Source organism: Pristiophorus japonicus, chromosome 26 (genome assembly GCF_044704955.1).
Source record: "Pristiophorus japonicus isolate sPriJap1 chromosome 26, sPriJap1.hap1, whole genome shotgun sequence".
Taxonomy (NCBI): domain Eukaryota; kingdom Metazoa; phylum Chordata; class Chondrichthyes; family Pristiophoridae; genus Pristiophorus; species Pristiophorus japonicus.
The window spans coordinates 6,387,485-6,405,122 of NC_092002.1; the positions used below are offsets into that span (position 1 = coordinate 6,387,485).

At 47.6% G+C, this 17,638-nt stretch overlaps 1 protein-coding gene across 1 annotated transcript in view; it reads right to left on the reverse strand.

Annotated features, from left to right (window-relative positions):
• Nucleotides 1–13,409: 13,409 nt before the first annotated feature.
• LOC139239145 (uncharacterized) overlaps nt 13,410–17,638 on the reverse strand; it is a 62,355-nt gene continuing 58,126 nt past the window's right edge. The window contains exon 13 of the mRNA XM_070867718.1: nt 13,410–17,376. The gene's annotated coding sequence lies outside the window, so the exon portion shown is untranslated. The remainder of the gene's footprint in view (nt 17,377–17,638) is intronic.

Below are 17,638 nucleotides of genomic sequence, written 5' to 3' on the forward strand. Positions count from 1 at the left end.
ACTTGAGGAAGGACATTCTTGCTATTGAGGGAGTGCAGCGAAGGTTCACCAGACTGATTCCTGGGATGGCGGGACTGACCTATCAAGAAAGACTGGATCAACTGGGCTTGTATTCACTGGAGTTCAGAAGAATGAGAGGGGACCTCATAGAAACGTTTAAAATTCTGACAGGTTTAGACAGGTTAGAATGTTCCCGATGTTGGGGAAGTCCAGAACCAGGGGTCACAGTCTAAGGATAAGGGGTAAGCCATTTAGGACCGAGATGAGGAGAAACTTCTTCACCCTGAGAGTGGTGAACCTGTGGAATTCTCTACCACAGAAAGTTGTTGAGGCCAATTCATTAAATATACTCAAAAAGGAGTTAGATGAAGTCCTTACTACTAGGGGGATCAAGGGGTATGGCGAGAAAGCAGGAATGGGGTACTGAGGTTGCATGTTCAGCCATGAACTCATTGAATGGCGGTGCAGGCTCGAAGGGCCGAATGGCCTACTCCTGCACCTATTTTCTATGTTTCTATAAATTTTAATTTTAAATGTTTTAGAACTCTTCATCATCATCATTATTTTTTATGTTTTAAAACTCTTACACTGGTAAAAATTGGCTATGCTCCTGCTTTTATCAGGCGCAAGAGTTTTCAGGACATTTGATAGGCAAGAGATGGATAAATACCGCAATCTTGCCCTTGCGAATGTCCTGGATATAGGGATCCGTTGGATCTGTCAAGCAAAGGCATAGGTTTCATGATGTAGCCAGCCAAGTGGATGGGATGGAGAGGCGGAGGAAGATGGTGTGTTCGACCATGTCAAAGGCTACCGATAGGTCGAGGGGAATGAGGAGGGAGATGAATTGTTAACTCCTTCACGTTAACTCCTCATCAGAGAAGCATCTGCAAATTAATATCCCCATCTAGCGAAAGTGTTCGATACCTTCATTTAGCACGCCGAACCGCCTGACATCAACCAGTTCACATTATAACATTTACACCATCCGCAAATTAGGAAATGCGTCAGCTACTGAGTGAATGAACTAACCCCTTCTTGCCAAATCAAGGAAGCCACACCATCAAGTTGAGAACTAATTACAAAATGTTTTTTTTAAAATCGGATTTTTATTTTCTAAGACATCGCTCAGGAACTGGGTTTTGTTTTGATTGCACAATTAGCATTTAAATGTTGGAAGAACTGCGACACACGGAATAGAGAGGAGCCCACAGTGCAAGCTTCCTCACAAACAGTGGACAACCATCAACTGCCTCAGAACCGGTCACGGTCGATGCTGCCGCCTTCTCCATAGGTGGAAGATTAAAGCCTCCCCATCATGCGACTGCGGAGCTCCTAATCAGACCCCGGAGCGCATCATCGAGTATTGACTTCAGAGGAAATTTGCAGGAAGGTTGCAAGATATCTGTGCTGTTGCACCGGAAGCTTTGGCCTTGATATCTGACTTAGCTATTGGCATTTGATTTGCTATCAAAAGACTTGGATTTATATAGCGCCTTTCACCACCACCGGATGTCTCAAAGCGCTTTACAGCCAATTAAGTATTTTTGGGGTGTAGTCACTGTTGTAATGTAGGAAACGCAGCAGCCAAATTGTGCACAAGCTCAAACAAGCAATGTGATAATGACCATATAATGTTTTTTTTTGTTATGTTGATTGAGGGATAAGTATTGGCCAGAACAGCGGGGAAAACTCCCCTGCTCTTTTTTCGAAATAGTGCCACGGGATCTTTTACGTCCACTTGAGAGTGCAAATGGGACCTCGGTTTAACGACTCCTCCAAAAGCCGGCACCTCCGACAGTGCGGCACTCCCTCAGCACTGCCCCTCCGACAGTGCGGCGCTCCCTCAGCACTGCCCCTCCGACAGTGCGGCGCTCCCTCAGCACTGCCCCTCCGACAGTGCGGCGCTCCCTCAGCACTGCCCCTCCGACAGTGCGGCGCTCCCTCAGCACTGCCCCTCCGACAGTGCGGCGCTCCCTCAGCACTGCCCCTCCGACAGTGCGGCGCTCCCTCAGCACTGCACTGGGAGTGTCAGCCTGGATTGTTGTGCTCAAGTCCCTGGAGTGGGACTTGAACCCACAACCCTTCTGACTGAGAGGCGAGGGTGCTACCCACTGAGCCACAGCTGACACTGTACTACCATACGAAAGAAGAATATTGAATCTGCTAATTATTTAGTAGATATGGTTCCAAAATGGAATTAAAGTTTGTTCATCCATGTCATAGTAATTCAGCATGAACCACCGGAATATTAAGATTGATTATAAATTGGTGCAGTTGATTTAGGATTAGATGCCTTGTATCGCTGACCAGTTAGCAGCATTAGATAGAAAATCTATTGGATACATTAAATGTCTATTTAGTTCAATTTAAGCATGTAGCTTTTGCAATAGTTCAAAAAACTCAAGATCTCGTCCTTCTATGTTGACGAGAGTGGATCAGGATTCATTGCCTTCCTCTGGGATGATGGTGTCAACCTCCCAAGTCGTCAAGAGTGACGTGATGGAACCTCTGCCCCTGGGCAGACCTACCTTATGCGCTTGTCACTGTGTTCGGACCAGCTGGCTCCAATCTTACTTCTCCTGGCCTCAATGAAACGTTTCATACCTCAATATGATAATGCTTAATGTCTGCCTGTGTTTGGCAAGTCTTCTCTAATATCGGTACCCCCCTGCTCTTTTAAGCATGATAACTTTTCCTGGAGATGCACTTTTACCTGTTCATACACACACGCCGAGAGCGTGCAGAAATCAAGCGCAGGCAGCGGAAGGAGCGTGCGGCAAACCTGTCCCACCCACCCTTACCCTCAACCACTGTCTGTCCCACCTGTGACAGAGACTGTGGTTCTCCTATTGGACTGTACAGCCACCTAAGAAGTTATGCTAAGAGTCTTCCTCGAATCCAAGGGACTGCCTATGATTATGATGACACATACACACACACTTACTTCAGAATAAGGGGTCGCCCATTGAAAACGGAAATGAGGAGTAATTTCTTCTCTCAGAGGGTCGTGAATCTTTGGAATTCTCCACCCGAGAGAGCTGAGGAGGCTGGGTCATTGGATTATATTTAAAATGCAGATCGACAGATTTTTGAACGTTAAGGGAGTCAAGGGTTATGGGGAGCGGGCGGGGAAGTGGAGTTGAGGCCAGGATCAGATCAGCCACGATCTTATTGAATGGCATAGCAGGCTCGAGGGGCCGAATGGCCGATTCCTGCTCCTATTTCTTATGTTCTTATTCAGGGGTAATGTACTGACGTGGATAGAGAACTGGTTGGCAGACAGGAAGCAGAGAGTCGGGATAAACGGGTCCTTTTCAGAATGACAGGCAGTGACTAGTGGGGTGCCGCAGGGCTCAGTGCTGGACCCCAGCTATTTACAATATACATCAATGTTTAGATGAAGGAATTGAATGTAATATCTCCAAGTTTGCAGATGACACTAAGCTGGGTGGCGGTGTGAGCTGTGAAGAGGATGCTAAGAGGCTGCAGGGTGACTTGGACAGGTTAGGCGAGTGGGCAAATGCATGGCAGATGCAATATAATGTGGATAAATGTGAGGTTATCCACTTTGGTGGCAAAAACACGAAGGCAGAATATTATCTGAATGGCGGCAGACTCAGAAAAGGGGAGGTGCAACGAGACCTGGTTGTCATGTTACATCAGTCAGTAAAAGTTGGCATGCAGCTACAGCAGGCGGTGAAGAAGGCAAATGGTATGTTGGCCTTCATAGCTAGGGGATTTGAGTAAAGGAGCAGGGAGGTCTTACTGCAGTTGTACAGGGCCTTGGTGAGGCCTCACCTGGAATATTGTGTTCAGTTTTGGTCTCCTTATCTGAAGAAGGATGTTCTTGCTATTGAGGGAGTGCAGCGAAGGTTCACCAGACTGATTCCCGGGATGGCAGGATTGACATATGAGGAGAGACTGGATCGACTGGGCCTGTAGTCACTGGAGTTTAGATGGATGAGAGGGGACCTCATAGAAACATATAAAATTCTGACGGGATTGGACAGGTTAGATGCAGGGAGAGTGTTCCCGATGTTGGGGAAGTCCAGAACCGGGGTCACAGTCTAAGGATAAGGGATAAGCCATTTAGGACTGAGATGAGGAGAAACTTCTTCACTCAGAGAGTTGTTAACCTGTGGAATTCTCTACCGCAGAGAGTTGTTGATGCCAGTTCATTGGATATATTCAAGAGGGAGTTAGATATGGCCCTTATGGCTAAAGGGATCAAGGGGTATGAAGAGAAAGCAGGAAAGGGGTACTGAGGTGAATGATCAGCCATGATCTTATTAAATGGTGGTGCAGGCTCAAAGGGCCGAATGGCCTACTCCTGCACCTATTTTCTATGTTTCTATGAGAACTCCTACACTAACACTTAATCGTAAAGATTTGATTTCGAATCTAATTGATTTTAATTATTAATTAGTTTATAAATCCTCGATGCTCAAATAAAACTCATTGTTATCTTCAACCAATGTGACTGGTACTCATATTACAAGAGTACACCACTCAGGTGTCAATTAGCAGCCATATTAGGGACCTCAGGATAAACTATGGGATTAATAACAGACATCACATAGCTGTTTCACTCCCACAACTTCCTAGCCGCCTTTTAAACAAAGAAACCACCCAAATTCAAAGAGATTTGCATTTATATAGCGCCTTTCACGGCCACAGGAGGTCCCAAAGCACTTCACAGCCAATTAAGTACTCTTTTTTGAAGTGCATGTTGGTAATGCACACAGCAAGCTCCCACAAACAGCAGTGTGATAATGACCAGATAATCTGTTTTTTAGTGATGTTGATAGAGGGATAAATATTGGTCAGTAAAATTCCCCTGCTCTTCTTCGAATAGTGCCGTGGAATCTTTTACATCCAACTGAGAGCAGTGAAAGGCGCTATATAAATCCAAGTCTTTCTTTCTTTTAAATCTCAGCCAATTATCAGATTGTTAATCCATCAATCCCTTTTGCGCCTTTCACGACCACTAGGTGTCCCAAAACGCTTTGCAGCCAATGAAGTAATTTTTTGAAGTGTCGTCACTGTTGTAATGTGGGAAACACAGCAGCCAATTTACACACAGCAAGCTCCCACAAACAAATGTGATAATGATCAGATAATAAGATGTAGTGATGCTGATTGGGGAGAAACATTGGCCGAAGGACACCGGGGATAACTCCCCTGCTCTTCTTCAAAATAGTATACGTGGAATATTTTACTTCCACCCGAGCAGACCTTGGTTTAACTTCTCATCCGAAAGACGGCACCTCCGACATTGCGGCACTCCCTCAGCACTGCACTGGGAGCATCAGCGTGGCCTTTGTGCTCCAGACTCTGGAGTGGGACTTGAACCCACAACCTTCTGACTCGGAGGAGAGAGTGCTGCCCACTGAGCCCTGGCCAACACTGCATACTGAAAGTGGTTGTGTGTGGATATGCTGCTGGGCAAGGAAACAATTGGCTTCATCTCCAACGTCCTCCATAAGAACGTGCACCGATTTGGCATCTCTCGTGACCGTGAGACGTTCCAAATCACTTCACAGCCGATGAGTTACACGGTGGGACAACTGACACTTACCGTCGCGTCGGGGCTCTCACAGGAATGGAAAGTCGCATGAGCGGCACCGCGTGGAACTTTAGAAACATAGAAACTAGGTGCAGGAGTAGGCCATTCGGCCCTTCCAGCCTGCACCGCCATTCAATGAGTTCATGGCTGAACATGCAACTTCAGTACCCCATTCCTGCTTTCTCGCCATACCCCTTGATCCTCCGAGTAGTAAGGACTTCATCTAACTCCTTTTTGAATATATTTAGTGAATTGGCCTCAACAACTTTCCGTGGTAGAGAATTCCACAGGTTCACCACTCTCTGGGTGAAGACGTTTCTCCTCATCTCGGTCCTAAATGGCTTACCCCTTATCCTTAGACTGTGACCCCTGGTTCTGGACTTCCCCAACATCGGGAACATTCTTCCTGCATCTAACCTGTCTAAACCCATCAGAATTTTAAACGTGTCTATGAGATCCCCACTCATTCTTCTGAACTCCAGTGAATACAAGCCCAGTTGATCCAGTCTTTCTTGATATGTCAGTCCCGCCATCCCAGGAATCAGTCTGGTGAACCTTTGCTGCACTCCCTCAATAGCAAGAATGTTCTTCCTCAAGTTAGGAGACCAAAACTGTACACAATACTCCAGGTGTGGCCTCACCAAGACCCTGTACAACTATAGTAACACCTCCCTGCCCCTGTACTCAAATCCCCTCGCTATGAAGGCCAACATGCCATTTGCTTTCTTAACCGCCTGCTGTACCTGCATGCCAACCTTCAATGACTGATGTACCATGAAACCCAGGTCTCGTTGCACCTCCCGTTTTCCTAATCTGTCACCATTCAGATAATAGTCTGTCTCTCTGTTTTTACCACCAAAGTGGATAACCTCACATTTATCCACATTATACTTCAACTGCCATGCATTTGCCCACTCACCTAACCTATCCAAGTCACTCTGCAGCCTCATAGCATCCTCCTCGCAGCTCACACTGCCACCCAACTTAGTGTCATCAGCAAATTTGGAGATACTACATTTAATCCCCTCGTCTAAATCATTAATGTACAGTGTAAACAGCTGGGGCCCCAGCACAGAACCTTGCGGTACCCCAGTAATCACTGCCTGCCATTCTGAAAAGTCCCCATATACTCCTACTCTTTGCTTCCTGTCTGACAACCAGTTCTCAATCCACGTCAGCACACTACTCCCAATCCCATGTGCTTTAAATTTGCACATTAATCTCTTGTGTGGGACCTTGTCCAAATACACCACATCAACTGGTTCTCCCTTGTCCACTCTACTGGAAACATCCTCAAAAAATTCCAGAAGATTTGTCAAGCATGATTTCCCTTTCACATATCCATGCTGACTTGGACCTATCATGTCACCTCTTTCCAAATGCGCTGCTATGACATCCTTAATAATTGATTCCATCATCTTACCCACTACCGATGTCAGGCTGACCGGTCTATAATTCCCTGTTTTCTCTCTCCCTCCTTTTTTTAAAAAGTGGGGTTACATTGGCTACCCTCCACTCCATAGAAACTGATCCAGAGTCTATGGAATGTTGGAAAATGACTGTCAATGCATCCGCTATTTCCAAGGCCACCTCCTTAAGTACTCTGGGATGCAGTCCATCAGGCCCTGGGGATTTATCGGCCTTCAATCCCATCAATTTCCCCAACACAACTTCCCGACTAATAAGGATTTCCCTCAGTTCCTCCTTCTTACTAGACCCTCTAACCCCTTTTATATCCGGAAGGCTGTTTGTGTCCTCCTTAGTGAATACTGAACCAAAGTACTTGTTCAATTGGTCTGCCATTTCTTTGTTCCCTGTTATGACTTCCCCTGATTCTGACTGCAGAGGACTTACGTTTGTCTTTACTAACCTTTTTCTCTTTACATAGATTCGGAAAAGGGGAAGTGCAACGAGACCTGGGTGTCATGGTACATCAGTCATTGAAAGTTGGTATGCAGGTGGTGAAGGCGGCAAATGGCATGTTGGCCTTCAAAGCGAGAGGATTTGAGTATAGGAGCAGGGAGGTCTTACTGCAGTTGGACATGGCCTTGCTGAGGCCACATATTATGTATAGTTTTGTGTATAATCTGAGGAAGGACATTCTTGCTATTGAGGGAGTGCAGCGAAGGTTCACCAGACTGATTCCCGGGATGGCAGGACTGACATATGAAGAAAGACTGGATCGACTAGGTTTATATTCACTGGAATGTAGAAGAGGAATGAGAGGGGGTCTCATAGAAACATATAAAATTCTGACGGGATTGGACAGGTTAGATGCAGGAAGAATGTTCCCGATGTTGAAGTCGTCCAGAACCAGGGGTCACAGTCTAAGGATAAGGGGTAAGTCATTTATGACCGAGATGAGGAGAAACTTCTTCACTCAGAGAATTGTGAAGCTGTGGAATTTTCTACCACAGAAAGCTGTTGAGGCCAGTTCGTTAGATATATTCAAAAGGGAGTTAGATGTGGCCCTTACGGCTAAAGGGATCAAGGGGTATGGAGAGAAAGCAGGAATGGGGTACTGAAGTTACATGATCAGCCTTGATCATATTGAATGGTGGTGCAGGCTCGAAGGGCTGAATGGCCTGCTCCTGCACCTATTTTCTATGTTTACCCCAGAAATGAGACAACGCCTTCAGCAGGGGACAAAATTGGCAGCAAGAGGAAAGATAAATTGATTGTGGGGGGAAATTTTAAAAAAACAAATAGAGGTCGAGAATTACAATGGGACAATCTGAACATCCTCCTCTTGTACAGATGTCAGGTCAGTTTACAAGGTCCCACACATGAGATTGGTGTGCAAAATTAAGGCACATGGTATTGGGGGTAATGTATTGACGTGGATAGGGAACTGGTTGGCAGACAGGAAGCAGAGAGTAGGAATAAACGGGTCCTTTTCAGAATGGCAGGCAGTGACTAGTGGGGTGCTGCAGGGCTCAGTGCTGGGACCCCAGCTATTTACAATATACATTAATGATTTAGACAAAGGAATTGAGTGCAATATCTCCAAGTTTGTAGATAACACTAAGCTGGGTGGCGGTGTGAGCTGTGAGGAGGATGTTAAGAGGCTGCAGGGGGACTTGAACAGGTTAGATGAGTGGGCAAATGCATGGCAGAATCAGTATAATGTGGATAAATGTGAGGTTATCCACTTTGGTGGCAAAAACACGAAGGCAGATTATTATCTGAATGGTGACAGATTAGTAAAAGGAGAGGTGCAAAGAGAACTGGGTGTCATTGTACATCAGTCTTTGAAGGTAGGCATGCAGGTACAGCAGGCAGTAAAAGCAAGCAAATGGCATGTTGGCCTTCATAGCGAGGGGATATTAGTATAGGAGCAAGGAGGTCTTACTGCAGTTGTACAGGGCCTTAGTGAGACCACATTGTGTGCAGTTTTGGTCTCTTAATCTGAGTAAGGACATTCTTGCTATTGAGGGAGTGCAGCGAAGGTTTGCATACTGATTCCCGGAATGGCAGGACTGACATATGAGGAAAGTCTGGATCGACTAGGCTTATATTCACTGGAATTTAGAAGGATGAGAGGGGATCTCATAGAAACTTATAAAATTCTGATGGGATTGGACAGGTTAGATGCAGGTAGAATGTTCCCAATGTTGGGGAAGTCCAGAACCAGGGGTCACAGTCTAAGGATAAGCCATTTAGGACCGAGATGAGGAGAAACTTCTTCACTCAGAGAATTGTTAACCTGTGGAATTCTCTGCCACAGAAAGTTGTTGAGTCCAGTTCGTTGGATATATTCAAAAGTGAGTTAGATGTGGCCCTTACGGCAAGGGGTATGGAGAGAAAGCAGGAATGGGGTACTGAAGTTGCATGATCAGCCATGATCTTATTGAATGGTGGGTGCGGGCTCGAAGGGCCGAATGGCCTACTCTTGCACCTATTTTCTATGTTCCTAGTTGGCAATGAGTGTTGGGGTTGGGGACGAAAGAGCAAACGACAAAAAGACTCAGTATAATTTAAGAAATCTTTTTTTTTAATTATTAACCAAGATTCTGAATAAACCCAGACGCTGTAAAACTCACATAATTGCATTAGGTTCATCTTGAAGCCGGGAGCGGCTCGCTGGAGGCGTGTCCACTTCAACAGAATCAATAGATTAATCAAATAGTTTGTACAAGTGCAGGTACTTGAGGGGGGAGGCGCCTCCACTGGTTGGATCGCGGGCAGAGGCGCAATGTCCATCTCCCGCAGGTACAATGACAAAAGGCGACACCGACTCTTGGGCAGAAAGCGAACTTTTTAAAAAGCTCCCCACTATTGCAGATAAAAGGGACTGGACGCCTCTTGTAAAGAACGCCAGGAAGAAAGGGAGACAAAAAAAACCCACACAGAATGACAGATTCTAGGGAGTTAAAAATAACCCCACCCCACATTCGCTTCTCGGAATCAGTCAGTCACATAGTCAACGGAGACAACATGGGAATGGCCGGTTTGAACCGCTGTCAGTCTTTATGGTCAGTCAGGGTGACAATAATCAAGCAAGCTGCCTGCTGCGTTGGTCCTATGGCCCAGTAAAATGGTTCGGGAAATTTATGCTAAATCGGAAGGGGCAAGTTCCAGCATAAACTGGAGGAGGCAGCAGAGAGGCGATGTAAACGAAAGTTAGACAGGAGTTAGAGAAACACACACTCACACACAAGGAGAGAGGTGTACATGCACAGGGAAAGAGAGAGACACACACACATATACAAGGAGAGAGGTGTATATGCACAGGGGAAGAGAGAGACACACACATACAAGGAGAGAGATGTACATGCACAGGGGAAGAGACACACATACAAGGAGAGGGATGTATATGCAGAAGGTAAGAGACACACATACAAATCGATGCACAGTGTGCAACAGATAAGCTAGAAACATGAACGCATGTGACTATATTGTTTTGTAAAAAGGCTGAACATTATCTTAGAACTATTTTCGCACCTCACTGAGCTCCCACAACCCCCCCCCCCAAAAAAGTGCTTTGTGACCTCTAGTGTTTAAACCTGACAGTGTAGTGGAAACATTCTCCCTGCCATTTTGCCTCCCTCCACCGACTTGTTTCGACCATGCGTCCTTTTACTCTGTAACCGTGTACAACTGAACCAAGGCAATCTTGGACAGAGAACTTCAAAAAAAATAAACGGATGATAATTCGGCGGGCCCGTGGCTGTAATAAAACCATTTGCCGATCACCAAGAAAATGTATTGCAAACGACGGAATATGTGTTGGTCTGCTTTCGCACATCGAAAAGACCCAGAACTGGATCAGTGTCAGCACTATAGGAGGAATGGGGGTGCGGTGGGAGAGAGAGAGAGAGAGGGGGGGAGAGAGAGAGAGGGAGGGAGGGGGGAGAGAGAGAGAGGGAGGGGGGAGAGAGAGAGAGAGGGAGGGAGGAGAGAGAGAGAGAGAGAGAGGGGGAGAGAGAGAGGGATGGGGAGGCGGGGGATGGGGGGGGCGGGGGGGAGAGAGAGAGAGAGATTCGGAGAGGGAGAGAGAATAATTCAAGCAACAGACAGCAGCCTGGTAGGGAAAGCATTCTTGCCTGGTCTCCTCAGCAGTTTTAGCCCCAGAGTTGGTCAATCCTGTCTCCTTCGTCTCCGAGTCCGAAGCTGGGAGAATCTCTGGGGGAACTATTGGTCCAGGATCTGTAGGAATTCTAAGTAGTTTCCAGTCCCCGTTGCTTTGGGAAAATGATTTTAAAACTGTGGAACCAATGCACCCTGAATTACACTTGTACCCATCTATAGACAGAATCCTGTTTATAGATCACCAATACATCTTTTTACAACATTTCGAGAGACCTCCGTCTTTTTTCAATGAGTAGTGCCGGAAGTAGGTCCCGCAAGGGAATCACTGACAGAGCAAGGGGCCATTTAAATTGATAACGCGAGTGGATTACCATTAATCTCCCACTGGGGTGGGTACAAGACAAAACAAAAAACCCAAGACACAAGCCGCTGTGGGGTCAGGGACACAAGGACGCAGTCGGTGTTGGCTTTTGTGCAGGATACTGGGCTGTCAGGTAGATCGGGGGAAGCGATCTTGCTGGCAGCAGCATCACATCTGAAGCACTCCCCGTTCTGGGAGGGCCAGCAGTAATTCTTACATGGTATAACAGTCATTGAACAGCAGTATCAGAAATCACCCAGTGCCAGGCGGAGGAACAATCGCTCCCTTACACCATCTTCTCACCTCGCCAAAAGTCACCACTGTGTCAGTGGAAAATCCTGTGTTACTTTCATTCGTTCACAATCACCGCGATTTTTGATCATACCACCACTGTGCGATTTATAAATCGATATATTAGTGTCCCATGTCACCATCACATTCCCCATCCTATTCATTTCAGTGGTGTCAATCGAGAAGAGCTATATGCACTGTGCTAACAGCTTTGTGTGTGTCTCCCTCTCTCTCTCTCCTCTACAGGAACAAGCAACTGGTGTCACTCCGTCCCAACCATTGGACATTTTAAGAAAGAATCATGTTCAACAGCGTTACAATCTGTCTGTGCCCCTAGTTTATTCCTTCCACTGCCCCCACAAGGTGCTGACTGACTGGGCGGTGCCACCTCTCGGGTCATGCCTGTGTGCAGGGGGAGGGCAGCCCAGCACCCCCCCCCCTCCCAAAGTCCTCACCCAGCGCACACACTGGGTGGCGATCGGAGAAGGTGGGGGGGGGGGGAACCCTGGCTGGCTTTTTCTGCTCGCTGAAACCGACTGTGACACCATCTGCTGGGATCAGGCAGCTCAATGTGGACCAGGGCCGGGACCTGGGAACGTCCTGATCCTGTGCAGTTCAGTGGCAAATCGTGAAGCACATTGATTTACCCTAGCGAGGGCCTCAGAATGAGCTTTACAAACATTGTTACTGATGTGAATCCAGATCCTAACAGCACAGTCACAAAATAAATTCACTTTTCTTCAGTCCTTCCCAAACAAAAAACTGCTTCTCTTAAAACTTAAGGACTGTTTGGTTCACTTAAAGCCATATCACATCATTTACATCGACAGCATCAGGGACACTTCAGGATTTGCAAAGAGAGATCAGGAGCATCATAGCCCGTCTATAGACAGACGTGAATACATACACACCTTATAACGAGGGGTGTCCCAGCGTGTGTGTTAGGTTGCACTGTATGTCTGGGGCGCGAGGGTGGGTTTGCAATGTTTTTATTTTAATTGGACTGACCAGAATTTTCGGAAAATGTAAACCAGACACAAAGTCTGCTCTTGTACAATAGGTCCGGGTTTCCCCGGGACGTAGCAATAGGGATTTTCAATTCGTTCCTCATTAGCAGCAAGGCTAATAAGCCACCACACCTCCACTGCTCCCACCACCTCGGGTCTGGGTTCCGAGAGCCTCAGCCATCCTCCAGAGCTGGAACGCCAGCTTTTGTAGCTTGGCGTGTGTTTGTTTTGAGGCTTGAACAATCGGACTGTGGGGTACCAGCAACCTGTGGGCACTGCTTTGTCTGCAAGGAGAGGGACCAGGATGTCCAGTGCTGGGGACAGTCCCCCTTTCAACTTTGCATCAGTAAAGAAAATGAACCCCACTGAAATGAAAAGGACCCGGGGTCCGGGGGCTTCAACCATCCGACAGCGGTTGCCAGGATAATGTAGCCATCGCACCCAACCCCTCCCTCCCTCCCCAGCCCGTTCTTTTTTTTGGCAGTGGGTACGTCTCGACCAACATCTCTAGGTCAGCCGAGCTACCCAAGTGTACGCGAGTTGTCACAACAAACAGAGAAGACGGCAGAGAAAACAAATATAAACTCCCACACAATTATTACCACAACAAACTCCCAACAGGTGGGGAGAGGGAAGGGTGAGGGGTGGGTGGGAGACATTGGGAAACATTAAAATCGATCAGACGTGTAGAAGCAGCCCAACGACACTAGTTAACACGCATCTCTATACATAGTGTTATACTACAATCAGATCCTCTGCACCTCAGGGGGATGGGTAGCTAGAGTCAATTTATACATGTCCTACTGTAACTCGCATGCAGTATGTCTCGATGCACAGCCCTGAAACATTTATTGCACTTTTAAAAAAGAACTTCTGGATTCCGGCACTCAGCCTGCAGCATGTGCCATCCTCCCGTTTCATTTGGATTAGTCTTGCGGTCTCGTTGATGCAACTCGTGGAGTAAACCCTCCCGCCCCTCCTCCCTCACACACAAAACAGGTCCGATACATCATCTTTCAGAAAGCGACGATGTACTTGCAGACACTTTCAGCTCCCCCTCTCTCCATCCTCTCGCAGTCCTTCACCACCACAAACCTCAAAGCGCTGGTCACACAGCTCATGCTGGGAGGGGGAGGAGAGAGAGTCACATGCCATGGTCGTGCCATTGGATTGCGCCTCGCCAGTCTTCCGAGAAAAGTCAGTTTTGCAGATTTTGCTGTTTCCCCGCCTCAGTTGGAGAAGCGTCTGCCATCGGCGGCCTGGCCGAAGTTTACGTGACTTCCGACGATAAGCGACAAAACTTGCGTCTTCCTTCCTTGTCTTTCTGACATCGGTCTCCATAAAAAAAACCACAGACAACAAAACGACGACCTCTGGGGGGGGGGGGGGGGAAGTGGCCTTGGCAGTCGGAATTTGAGCCGGCGCTTCCGAATGTTCCATCGGCCGCTGCCAGCCAGTCAAGAGGAAGCGACCAGCCCAGGAATCTTAAAACACAACGACTAAAACCCTCAGGAGGTAGAGGAGACAGTTTGGGGAGCCAGAGGACAGAGTTTGGGGGAGGTACAACCCTCCATTGCTGGGGTTAAGGAGTCAGAAAACGATCGTCCTTCTCCCCCCCCCTACCCGCCCCCCAACATAAGCTCTACCTGTCTGAGCTGCAACTGAGGTGAAGATACACAAACAAAACAGATATTTGCGCAGCATGTTGCCTGGCATCGCCTCTCTCAAAGTTACAAGCAAGCCAAACCCTACTTCAGACACACACACACACACACACACACACCTAGGGTTCAGGTGATGACACAAACCACAAGAGCAGAGGCCTGAATGAATGGATGCTGGATGGAGCCCAGACAGCCTGTACTGAAGCCTTGAACGCACATTTTTTTTTATGTATGAGCTTTTCTTTACAAAAAAAAACACAATTACCCCGCTTGTGTTTCAGTAGAGCTTGCGTCTTTCTAGTCCCCATTTTTTTCCTTCCCGTCACTTATATGGCTACAATGCTTCCCGCCTGTGCAAGGAAGAGAGTGTAACACAGCGAGCAAACGCACACCTTGACGGGAGGTGGAATTGGGAGTAAATAGCCCTCTCCTGCCCCAGTCTAGTTCCCCTCCGCGTCACCCAGCAGAGTCCGTCTCTAACTCTTTGCCTGTCCAGGACAGGTCTGTGACAAGAGAACGCTTCCGACTGCTGCAGCCTTTCAACCGATGAAAGTTTGAGAGTAACCCGATTCAAAGAAAATCTTCGAGAAATCTTGACACTGGAATTCGTTCTGAATGCCCCCTCAAAACTAGGCAAAATATGACGGGGGTAAGTCCAGGTTATGGTGAAAGCTGAGTGAGATCACCTTGGTTTATAATCGAAAAACGGCCTTGTTGCGAGTCCCCACTCATCCGGTGCAAATCGGGGGAACAAAATTATCAAGGCCACGTATTGCTTTAAACTGGGTCACCCTGTACCTAGCGAGGCAATCTGCCCAAACTTCACAGCGAGGTTTCGATGCTGGAGGGAGACGGAGGACCTTCCATGAAGTGCATCAAAGCAAGCCTCGTTTTCTCTCTCTCTCTCTCTGTGCCGTATCGAAAGGCAGTAAACCTTTTATTTTTCCCCCTCTCCCGTTAATGGCTTACCCTCAACAGTCGGTTCCTATTTAGGGGATGGAAAGAGGGCGAGACAGAGAATGGTACGAAGACCAGTTTGGCGGGGCTGGGGGAATTTTTTAAGTGCAGAGTCCCAGGATTAGCGCGGACCCTGACCTGCGGATATTACAGCCTGTCGGACAATATTATGCTCACTGGACAGGCAAAGCAGCTGTGGGATAACACATAAATAAATAAATCATTATTATATTCCTGTTACGACGTGCTTTATTCGCCACATTGAGAAGCGAGGGACACATGGCAAAATACAAAGCAAAAATCAGAAATGAAAAAAACATGTTGGAAATAAATGGGAGGTCAGTTGGCATCTGTGCTGATTGAAGGGTGAAGTGGACATGACTGAAGCAAATAACCGTCTGTTCTATTTACAGGTGCGGACGGACCTGCTGGGGGCTTGTTCCAGCTTTTCTATCACCACGTTTGAATGATTCTGAATAAGTTACCTGTATAATTGGACAGAAGGGAAAGGGGTGTATCGTTCCGCGGGCTCTGTGGAATGCCACACAGGGGCGTGCGGTCGGACGGGAACGATTACGTCGCTCCGAGCGCCCAGCGTCACACGCAATGGCTCTTAAGCGTGGCTTCGAAGCTGGGCTTAAAAAAACCCGCCGCTGATCAGAACAGCGCACGGCATGCCGTGCAAAAGCTGACCCGCGGAACGACCCACCTCTCGGTTGCAATTTTAGTCCCAACCGCGGCTGCCTGCGTTTAAACAGGTTTGTTCCTGCTGAAAAAAGGACATGGATTAACTGTTGGCAAATTAAATTGTGGAAGACAAAAGTAACATTTGGAGTGTGGGCAAGAAAAAAGATTTTGCAAATCGGTAAAGGGCAATCGGAATCGGAATCATTATTAAAGTGACTTTCATCATTTTTCAACCTCTCACCCGTCAGAGATTAAGATCAGGGACTGACCAACTTTTACCAACTGGTTGGGCCAATGACGAGTGCCACTGACCAAATTTACTAGCGTTCAGCTAGTTAGATTAGTGTTAATCTGCAGGTTGCCGAGATCACCTTCGTGCAGCTAAGCGACTCGAGCGCGGCCCTGGGACATCTCTCCCAGTCTGTCAGAACCCTCGCGGTAACATTTAGAGCATTCAATCTTCCACTCCTCAAACAAACTCCACACTGCCGCCTTTGAAAACAGCACACGGACATCAATAAACATCAAGACTAAAATAAATAACATCTAAATCGAAAGGAGAAAAAAAAATCCTCACTGGTAAACTGGAACACAAACAGTACCAGGGCTGAAATTTACCTTTTCTGTGTTCCTGATTCCCCACCTCCTCCTCCTCCTCCAATGCTAATCCTCTCGCTGTCAGGAGAGAAATCAGGTTACAGTGAGGACTAACAGTCAGGATGGGGGGGAGGAGGGGAAAGGGGGGAGGAGGGTGGGGGCTGGTCCCTTGAATATTGGTCCTGCCCCTTGCTAGTGGCTGAAATCGCTAGCGGGAACGGTATGAGGGATGGGACATCGGTTCACTAATTTAGCGAGGGTTCATCCACGCCTCACCGCGATGGAAGCACACTTTCAGGCCGAAAGACTACAGCGCGAGCGGCACTTCTCCAGTCTCTGCAGGCCCCGGACGCCTCTCCTGAGCCGGGTGGTCTCTGCCCCGGGGGAGGAGCAGGAGGAACCACCCCAGCGGACAGGCTCCAACAAGCAATCCCCAACGATGGCGCTTCTTTGCTTCGCGCCCTCAGCCAAAAGACGGGTGGCAGCAACCCTTTCCCGGGAGGCGGGATGGAATGGAACGCGGCGACGAGGTTCGACGGAGGACGATCCGACGGCCCCCAGCTCTGATTCGAGAGAGACAACGAAGAGAGGGCAAGAGAGAAAATACATTTGTTTTGCTGTTGTTGCGGAGGGGGAGGGCGGGGGGGAGGGGGAAACCACACAGGCATCTTCAAGGACAGCCTCTGTACATCCAGCAGGACCCGAACGACACTGCAGAAGAAAAAATAAAAAACTTAAGTTAATTCCAATTTAATGAAAGGCAAGAGTCAAAAGCTGTAACAAAGGATGAGAAACTATAGGTTAGGAGAGTATTGAAATACTGGGATGTTGGAGCAGAGGAGCCCAGGAGGAGATTTAGTAGAGGAATTTAAAATGAAGACGACTTTTGATGGGGTAGTCACTGTTGGTAATGTAGGAAACGCGGCAGCCAATTTGTGTACAGCAAGGTCCCACAAACAGCAAGCTAGTAATG